Below are 9,708 nucleotides of genomic sequence, written 5' to 3'. Positions count from 1 at the left end.
GGGGTAAGTCACGGGCCCTCTCTGAGTCTCAGTTTCCTCATCTGTAAAATGGCAACAATTAAATAGGTGCTACCTTATTCACCTGTTATGAGGAATTCAGTGGAATATGGTGTGTTTAGCACACAAGGCTTTTTCCATATTAGCTATTAACCTCCCCAAATAGAAACACTGTGTGATTCCATTGACAAGATGCTCAAGAACAGTCAAAACTAATTTAAGGTCATGGAAGTCAGAACAGTGGCTACTTTAGCAGGGTACTGGCTCCGAGGGGGTATGAATGAGCTCTTATTGGGGTGCTGGCCATGTTTTATGTCTTAATCTGAGTGGCAATTACATGGGTGAGTCTTTGTCAAAATTCATCCAGTTGTAGCTTAAGATTTGGACACTTAAAATTAAGTTATACCTCAATAGAAAATTTTAGAGTTATGTATGGTAAAAAAAAAAATCTTTGTTTAATTTGAAAGAAGAGTTTTTTTCAACAAATATGAAGTTAAAATCCTACATAAGGAAAAGCCAACAGAAATATCCCACTCTTGTCCCCCCAACACACACTTCCTACTCAATACACTCCCTAATTTACCAGCTAAAACCCCCAACACTGTAGACACATAGCCAAAGACTCCAACAGCAACACAAATAGAAGTCACTATCCAATAGAGCAGACACGCCTACACTCCCATGCAACCCCACAACATAGCTGTCTTCAAATATAGCTGCTTTTCCCCTCTGTGTACATGGAAACACACTCTGCGTGCAAACACACAAACAGACAGACACAAACGAAATCCATGGACCAAATTGACTGGATGGGCAGTTTCCTGAGTCAGACAGACGTGGCTGGGGGTCTTGACCCCACCACTTCCTTCCCATGGGACTTACAGCAAGTCAGGACATCAACTCATGAGCCTCAGTTTCCTTATCTGTAAAATGGGCCCGATAAGAACTTCTCACATATAATGAAATAAAATGAAAAGGAAGACAAACAAAAAAGCTCTTTGAGGGAAGGAGCTGCGTCTCATTTGTCTCTGTATCCTCAGTGATTCACATCACCATTATCATTGCTGAATTTATGTGTTTGTCCAGTCACTCCAGAGTAATCTATAGATTCAATACTCTCCCCATCAAAATACCAACAAGGTTTCTGGAGGAAGTTGGCAAGCTTATTCTAAACTTCTTGTAGAAGAGCCATGGCCCAAGAATTTTCAAGACACTTCATTGGTCATAATCTTAGTAAAGATGATGACTAAGCAGAAGAGAGAAAAATGAGCAGAGGTCTGTGGAGTGAAAGGGGAAGACATGGGGGAGGGCCGGAGCTGGGAGCACAGGGAGAGGGGACAGCATGGGGAATGCCTCTGAGGCTGGAAGGAATTTGGTTCATTTGACCAGCTGACAAAGGGCAGGTTAGGGCCTAGAGGGTAAGGAGAGTGTAGGAAGTGGGTCCAAGACGGTCTCAGAAGTAAGCAGAAGCCAGTTCTTGCAGGGCTGGAGGCCTTGAATGCTTTGCCCTGTGCCCAGTGCTGCACCCTGTTGGGGTGGAGGGTGTGGGGGGCGGTGGGTGGGAGGGAGGCAGGGAGAGCAGATCAGGGAGCCCTTCAGGAAAAGGGAGCACTCATCCCAGTCTAGCCTCCTAGGAGCTGAATTCCCACAGACCCCCAGAACTCTGAAACCAGGGTGGTGCCCCTGAGGTGTCCCTTCCCACCCTACCCCCTCCACTAAGGATTCTGAAAAAGGTGTTCTCAGGGGCGGAGCCAGGGAGTCCCTCTCCCTCCTGGATGTCAGAGAGGACTAGTCCCCCTCCAAATAGGATGGGGGATGCCGGCTGGAAGGTGGGGCTGGCCAGAGCACACGGGCCAGGGCCATCCTCAGAGGCAGAGCTGCCTTCCATCCCGGGGTGCCACAGGGTTGGGGTTGGTAGCCGGCCAGTGAGAGTGGGCCTGGCACGCTTAACCCCGGGGGGGGGGGGGGGGGGGGCGCCGCCCTGTCCCAGCAGTCTGGGATCAAGGCCGTGCCCTCGGGGAAATCCTCCTCTCGCTCCAGCGCGGACAGCTGCACGGCCAGGTGTGGTTGCGGAATTTGCTGTGTCGCCGGGCCGCGCAGCTGGAGCGGAAAAGCCTCGGCGTCAGCGCCCCCCGGCCTGCCACCTGCGCGGCGGGCGCCCCACATTCCTGTGCGGGCCACGTCCCCGCGCGGACCCTAAGAATTCAGCAGGGCGGGGTGGAAAGGGACCCGTGGGTCCTGTCCCTCCGGGCCTCTTCGCTCTTCGGTGGCGTGAGTATCGAGCCACCCTTACCATTTGCTAAATGGGGACAGTGACGCTTTGCCTGGTCTATCTCGTAAGCTACTATGAGCAGCCGAAGATGAGCATCTTTATTTTAGAGGTGACCATGTATTGTGTGCCTTTCCCCACACTTATCCAGCAACGAAGTTTGCAGATACCATTCTCATTTTTCGAGAGAGGAAATAGATGAGGAGACTTGCCCTCGGTAGTGCAGGTAATAAGTACTGAGTCTGGACTTGAACCCATGTCTGTCTGGCTGGGTTCTTAACCAATGTGCTACATGCCTCTAAACCCTATCAACTGCGACTTGGTAAACTTTGCAGAGTGATGGGGCCATGGGAATCATCACTTCCGGAAGGCAGGTGAAGTCAGTGACACCCTCCAGCCCAGGAGGCAGTGTGGGGTAGTGGTTAAGCCCTCCCTCCCATGGGGCATGCTGACCCTAGTTTGAATCCCAGCGCTGTGTTAGCCAAGGTCTAAGTTTCTTAGCTTCTCTGTGTGTCAGTGTTTCCACTTGTAGAAAGGAGTTAACAGTCCGTGCCTGTGGGGTGGTTGTGTGAAGCCCCTAACGCAGTGCCTGGCCCTTAGTTAAGGCTCAATAAAACGGAGGATCTTCCTACTACCTGGGCATTTTATTCCCAGTGTGGTGCTCCTTGTTTTTTTTGTTCTTGTTTGTTTTAATACCATTTATTTTATTGTGAAATATAACAAGCATGCAAGAATTATAAAATATTATGAAATATAAAGGTGCTGACCAGTTAGCCCTGGTGGTTAGAGCATGGTGCTGATAACACCAAGGTCTGGGAATCCCTGCACTGGCCAGCTGCCAAAAAAAAAAAAAAAAGAAAAGAATTATAGAATATAAATGCATAGTTTAATGAATATTTTTAAAGCAAACACCTAAGTGACTAACCCTAGGTAAAAAAAACAGAACATTGCACCACCAAAACCCATCAATTCCAACGTCCTCCCTCCACCCTATAGGTCACCACCGTCCTGACACTGATGTACTCATTTTTTTGCTTTTCTTTCTAGTATTACCAGCGTTCTTTCAGGCAACAAAAGTTCCTTCCTCCCACACCTTGGCCCTGTGACTGCCTGAGATAGGAGTGGCCAGAGGAGGGAGCAGGAGGGTCTTCAAGGCTGCTGGGGGTATATAATGTCTCAGGCAACCTCTCCTGCCACTCTCCCTGTGGCCTGCAGGGGAGCACAACAGGATCCTGCCCTTGGGCACGAGGCCTGCTAACCCTGTGCCCAAGTGGGCCCAGACGATGGGCAGCCTGGGGATGTGTACACTGGAGGCACAGGCAGTGGGGAAGCCTCTCCCAGTCAGGCAGCCTGGCCTCTGGCAGACAATGGATTTGCTCAGCTGCATCACCCCAGGGAGTGGCTAGTCATCCCCTCGGGCCAGAAAGAGAAGTGGCCAGAGGTTAACAATGGGAGAGGCATTGCAGAGGAGAGCTCAGAAGGAAGGAATTGGTGCTGGGCATGAATACTCCTGCTCACTGGCCAGTAGCTGTGGACAAAGAGGGCCACCCGCTGAGGGAATTACTGGGCTGCCAACCCCCACCCCCTCAACCCAGAGTGAATTATTTCATGCACGGCAGCCAACAAAAGGGCACCGGCTGGTTGCTCTTCCTGGAATGATGCTTCCCACTGTTCCTCTGGCCAGTCCTGGCCAACCCTTTAGAACTTTCCTTAGACAGAAATCATTTCTTCCAGGAGCTCTTCCCTGACCTTTCCCTGGCCCTATGGGGGCCTCTCTGCAGTGGCCCCAAGCATCCTCTACTTAACCCATTGTCATTCTATTGCAGCATCTTTCAGACTTCATGGACCAGAAAACCCCTTTCACAAAGATTTATAATCTTGGGAACTTCTGAAGAGTAAAAAAAAAAACAAAAAAAAAGTTATGCTCACCATATTCTATTGTTTCTCTCCTGTTTATAAAGAAGAAATTTAGATTTAAAAATAATTTTCTTTAGATCAATATGTTAGTAATGATTCTTTAATTTATTCAGCAGTAGGGGCTGGCCGGTTAGTTGAGTCGGTTAGGGCACAGCCTTGTAACGCCAAAGTTACAGGTTTGTATTCCCATATCAGCCAGCTGCCAAAAAAAAAGACACAATAAGAAAATATTTTCTTGAATGTTTAGTAGGTGCCAGACACAGATCTACACACTTGGGACTCATCAGCGAACAAAACAGGCAACGTTCTCTCCCCTCTGGAGCTGACTGACATTCTAGGGGAGACAGAATATAAACAAACAAATACGTATATTATAAAGTATCTTTTAAATAGAATCTTTGATGGATATTCCTAATCCATGAAGATCCACTTTTTGCCATTTAACAAAGCAATATAGGCCAATTTACTTTAAAACAGATCAAAATCATTGTCAAATAAAGATCTTTTTTTCAGTGGAAACAAACCCTCATTTTTGTTTTCTAACCTAGCAGAATTTAATCCCCTGATGAATCACTGGTGTTAAAATGTAATGTGGCTATCGGGGGCCGGCCCATGGCTCACTTGGGAGAGCGTGGTGCTGACAACACCAAGGTCAAGGGTTTGGATCCTCATACTGGCCAGCCACCAAAAAAATAAAATAAAATAAAATAAAAGGACACTAGTTAGCCATAACTAAGAACAAAGAAAACTAGTAAAATGACTTCATAGGTAAACATAAAAGCCAGTATCATTGTACATTTGGTTTGGTTTATAAATTCTCTATTTCTTCCATATGATTTAAAAGGCAAATGTAGGGCCAGCCCGTGGCTCACTCAGGAGAGTGTGGTGCTGATAACACCAAGGTCACGGGTTTGGATCCTATATAGGGATGGCCGGTTACTCACTGGCTGAGCGTGGTGCTGACAACACCAAATCAAGGGTTAAGATCCCCTTACCGGTCATCTTTAAAAAAAAAAAAAAAAATGTAATGTGGCTATGAAGAAGAAAAATTCTTTACGAGAAGACATCATAAACTTGTTTTCCTTCACTTTAATCTTTATTTATCTATACTCATGTATAACCTGGCCAATGCACAATTGTAACCTCAGATGATTTCCATGCAGCCACTCCACAAATTCAGTAATTTTACATTTTTCAAAAAACCCAAACTTTCATGTGCAGATGGGTGAATTAAAAATTTTTTAAAAGTCTCAAAATGCCATCAAAATAAAAAGACAAATAAAAGTGACTTTCAAAAAATTTTAAAAACACAGTATTTATTTGCCCAAAAGAGACTCAGATTTCAAGATAAATTCTATAATTTCCAAACTCTTGCAACAAAAGCGACATATATATGGAATTTGCGAATGAAATTACATTTACCATTCAATAAGAAAATGTTACTTTTTGAGGCAGACGTATTTTTGGTTATAGTTCTCCATTTCTGTAGTAAACACGAAGTCGTATACTTCTGTAAAATCTCACTTTGAGAAACCTAAAATATAAAATTCTGGGCAAAGATCTAAATTATGATAATCTGTTTTTAAAAACTTAAACCTATGAGGTAGATTTTTAGAGATTTAATTAAAAGTGCTGCTGAGTGAGTATTTATTTTTGTTAAATTTTTCTGCTTATGAATATCTGTAAACTGACTCTCACTCACCAATATTTCAAACCAAAAAAAATTTTTCAAAAATTTTTTTTAATTGAAGCATAATTGATTATACATATTTTGGGGGTACAACATTGAGTACCATCACCTGTGTACAATATGTGTGGATCAAATCAATATTATTAGCATATTCATTATTACAATTCATAATTATTCTTCACACCCCATACCTAACCTCTCCGCATTCCCCTTTCCTTTGCTCCTCCCACCTCTAGTAACCATAGATTTGTTCTCTCTTTCTGAAAGATCAGTGTATTGTTGTGGTTTTTTCCTTCCTTCCTCCCTCCCTCCCTCTCTCTTATGAGTGAGGACATGTGGTATTTCTCTTTCTGTGTCTGGCTTATTTCACTTAACATGATTTTCTCCAAGCTCATCCATGTTGCTGCTAATGGCAGAATTTCATTCTTTTTTATGGCTGTGTAGTATTCCTGTGCGTGTGTGTGTGTGTGTGTGTGTGTGTGTGTGTCTGTGTGTCTGTGTGTGTGTGTGTCTGTGTGTCTGTGTGTCTGTGTATGGAACTTTAGGTTGGTTTCACGTCTTGGCTATTGTAAACAGAGCTGTGATGAACACGGGACTGCAGGTATCCCTTCGACATGATGATTTCCATTCCTTTGGGTATATACTCAGAAGTGGGATTGCTGGATCATATGGTAGTTCAATCTGTAGTTATTTCAGAAACCTCTGTACTGTTTTCCATACTGGCTGTACTAGTTTACAATCCCTCCAACAGTGTAGGAGGGTTCTCCTTTCTTCACATCCTCTCCAGCATTTGTTATTCTTGGTTCAACCCAAAATTTTTACTTCCATGTGACATATTCTATCATCCCTATTTCAATTATTATTATTAATTTATTTATTCGTTTATTCATTTATTTAGTTTTTTTTTTTTTTTTTGGCAGCTGGATCCAAACCTATGACCTTGGTCTTATAAAGCTTTGCTCTAACCCACTGAGCTAGTTGCTAGCTGGCCGGCCTCCAACTTCCATTATTAGTTGAGATATTTCTCTAACAAGAAATTCATCTATTCTTTGATTCAGTTCACATAGGAAAGGCAGGGAAAATGCTTGATTCTTCTCCTTTATTTACTAGTTTCCAAAATAATGAGTTGGGTCCTCCAAAAGTGACCATTAGTTTTTTTAAGCACCATTATGAACCCATGATTTAAATATATTTTTGTGTTTCCATTCATTGCAGTTATTACTCTTTTTTAAAATTAAATATTTTTTTCTTTTTCAAAGCATCTCACCAATGAAACATTGTAGTTATTATTTATGCTCAAATTGTCCCATCTTGGCCTATGGGAGGATTTTTTATTGACTCCTGTGCTGTCTTGACTTTAGCAGTCTTTGAGAGGTTATGGTAACTGTTAAGAGAAAAACTGAGACAAAATAAATTTAACAGAGTTTATTTGAGCACAGAAGAGTTCATGAATTGGGCAACACTAAAAATCAAAAGAGGTTCATAGAGCTCTGTTCTACTAGCAGTGGGAGCTGCCAGCTTTTATAGGCTGAATGCAGAAGCAAAGTAATTTCCTGATTGGCTATGGCAAGACATTTGCCTTGTTTGCATATGGTGTGATGGGAGGTCCCTAGTTATACAACTGTATTAGTCTGTTCCTATTGCTTATAACAAAATACTTGAATCAACTCAAAATGAATTAAGGATTTAAATATACACCCTGAAACAATAAAACTTCTTAAAGAAAATATAGGAGAAACACTTCAGGAAATAGGACTGGGCACAGACTTCATGAATACGACCCCAAAAGCACGGGCAACCAAAGGAAAAATAAACAAATGGGATTATATCAAACTAAAAAGCTTCTGCACAGCAAAAGAAACAATTAACAGAGTTAAAAGACAACCAACAGAGTGGGAGAAAATATTTGCAAAATATACATCTGACAAAGGATTAATATCCAGAATATATAAGGAACTCAAACAACTTTACAAGAAGAAAACAAGCAACCCAATTAAAAAATGGGCAAAAGAGCTAAGTAGGCATTTCTCTAAGGAAGATATACAAATGGCCAACAGACATATGAAAAAATGCTCAACATCACTCAGCATCCGGGAAATGCAAATCAAAACCACATTGAGATACCATCTAACCCCAGTTAGGATGGCTAAAATCCAAAAGACTCTGAACGATAAATGCTGGCGAGGTGGCGGAGAAAAAGGAACTCTCATACATTGTTGGTGGGACTGCAAAATGGTGCAGCCTCTATGGAAAATGGTATGGAGGTTCCTCAAACAATTGCAGATAGATCTACCATACGACCCAGCTATCCCACTGTTGGGAATATACCCAGAGGAAAGGAAATCATCAAGTCGAAGGTATACCTGTTCCCCAATGTTCATCGCAGCACTCTTTACAATAGCCAAAAGTTGGAACCAGCCCAAATGTCCATCATCAGATGAGTGGATACGGAAAATGTGGAACATCTACACAATGGAATACTACTCAGCTATAAAAACGAATGAAATACTGCCATTTGCAACAACATGGATGGACCTTGAGAGAATTATATTACGTGAAACAAGTCAGGCACAGAAAGAGAAATACCACATGTTCTCACTTATTGGTGGGAGCTAAAAATTAATATATAAATTCACACACACACACACACACACACACACACACACACACACACAAAAAAAAAAAAAAGGGGGGGGGAGAAGATATAACAACCACAATTACTTGAAGTTGATACGACAAGCAAACAGAAAGGACATTGTTGGGGGGGCGGGGGGGAGGGAGGTTTTGGTGATGGGGAGCAATAATCAGCCACAATGTATATCGACAAAATAAAATTTAAAAAAAAAATACTTGGAACTGGGTAATTTATAAAGAAAATGAAATTTATTGCTTACAGTTTCTGAGGCTGGAAAGTCCAAAGTCCATCTGGTGGTGGTGACAGTGACCCCCAGGGGTCTCACATTGCAAAACGGTGGAAGCAGAGAGAGCAGAGAGAGAGAAAGACAGACTCCCCTCTTCTTTTAAAGCCCTCAGAACCACACCCCTGACCACCATTTTTAATCCATTCACTACTGCATGTTCCTACAGTTCAATCACCTCTGTAAGGCTCCACCTTTCTATTACCATAATAAGATTTCCCACCCTCTTAACAGTCACAATGGGGCTAAGTTTCTAATACATAAAACTTGGGGGACACAATTCAAGCTTCAATGAGTTTTGGGGGGACGTAATTCAATCCACTAGAACAACCAGTCGGCTGATTGACTGTGATTGACTGGAATGGTTTTGTTTTATTTTGTTTTATGTTAGTTACAAGAAACACCTCCAAGTTAAGTTTTGGTTTGCTTATGTAAGGGCTCTGGGTACAGAGACAACCTCAGGATAATAGCCTCCTTCTTATTTGCTTTAACACTTTCTTGCTTTCTGCTTTGACAAGGTGATCCAGCCTCCTCTTGTACATTCTGCCTCAAAACTGGGAAACTATAATTTCAAAGGGCAATAAATCTGCACCTATCTAAAACGTTAGAAGCTCCAACATCTAACACAATGCTTGGTGCACAGTAAGTATTGTCAGTAATCAATGTTAGTTGATTGAATAAGTTAATGATTACCGCCTTCAGTAGATTTTAAGTTCCTTGAGGTCAGAGACAACATACTTCTTAAAAAAAATTTTTTATTGTAAATTCACAAATTATAGTTGTATATATTTGTGGGGTACAAAGTGATGTTATGATTTATGCATACAATGTGGCATAATTGAATAAATCTAATTAACATATTCATCACCTCAAATATGTATCATTTTTTGTGGTGAGAACATTTGAATTTGTCTTAG

Source organism: Cynocephalus volans, chromosome 1, assembly GCF_027409185.1.
Source record: "Cynocephalus volans isolate mCynVol1 chromosome 1, mCynVol1.pri, whole genome shotgun sequence".
Taxonomy (NCBI): Eukaryota; Metazoa; Chordata; class Mammalia; order Dermoptera; family Cynocephalidae; genus Cynocephalus; species Cynocephalus volans.
Note: the sequence above shows the minus strand (reverse complement) of the source record.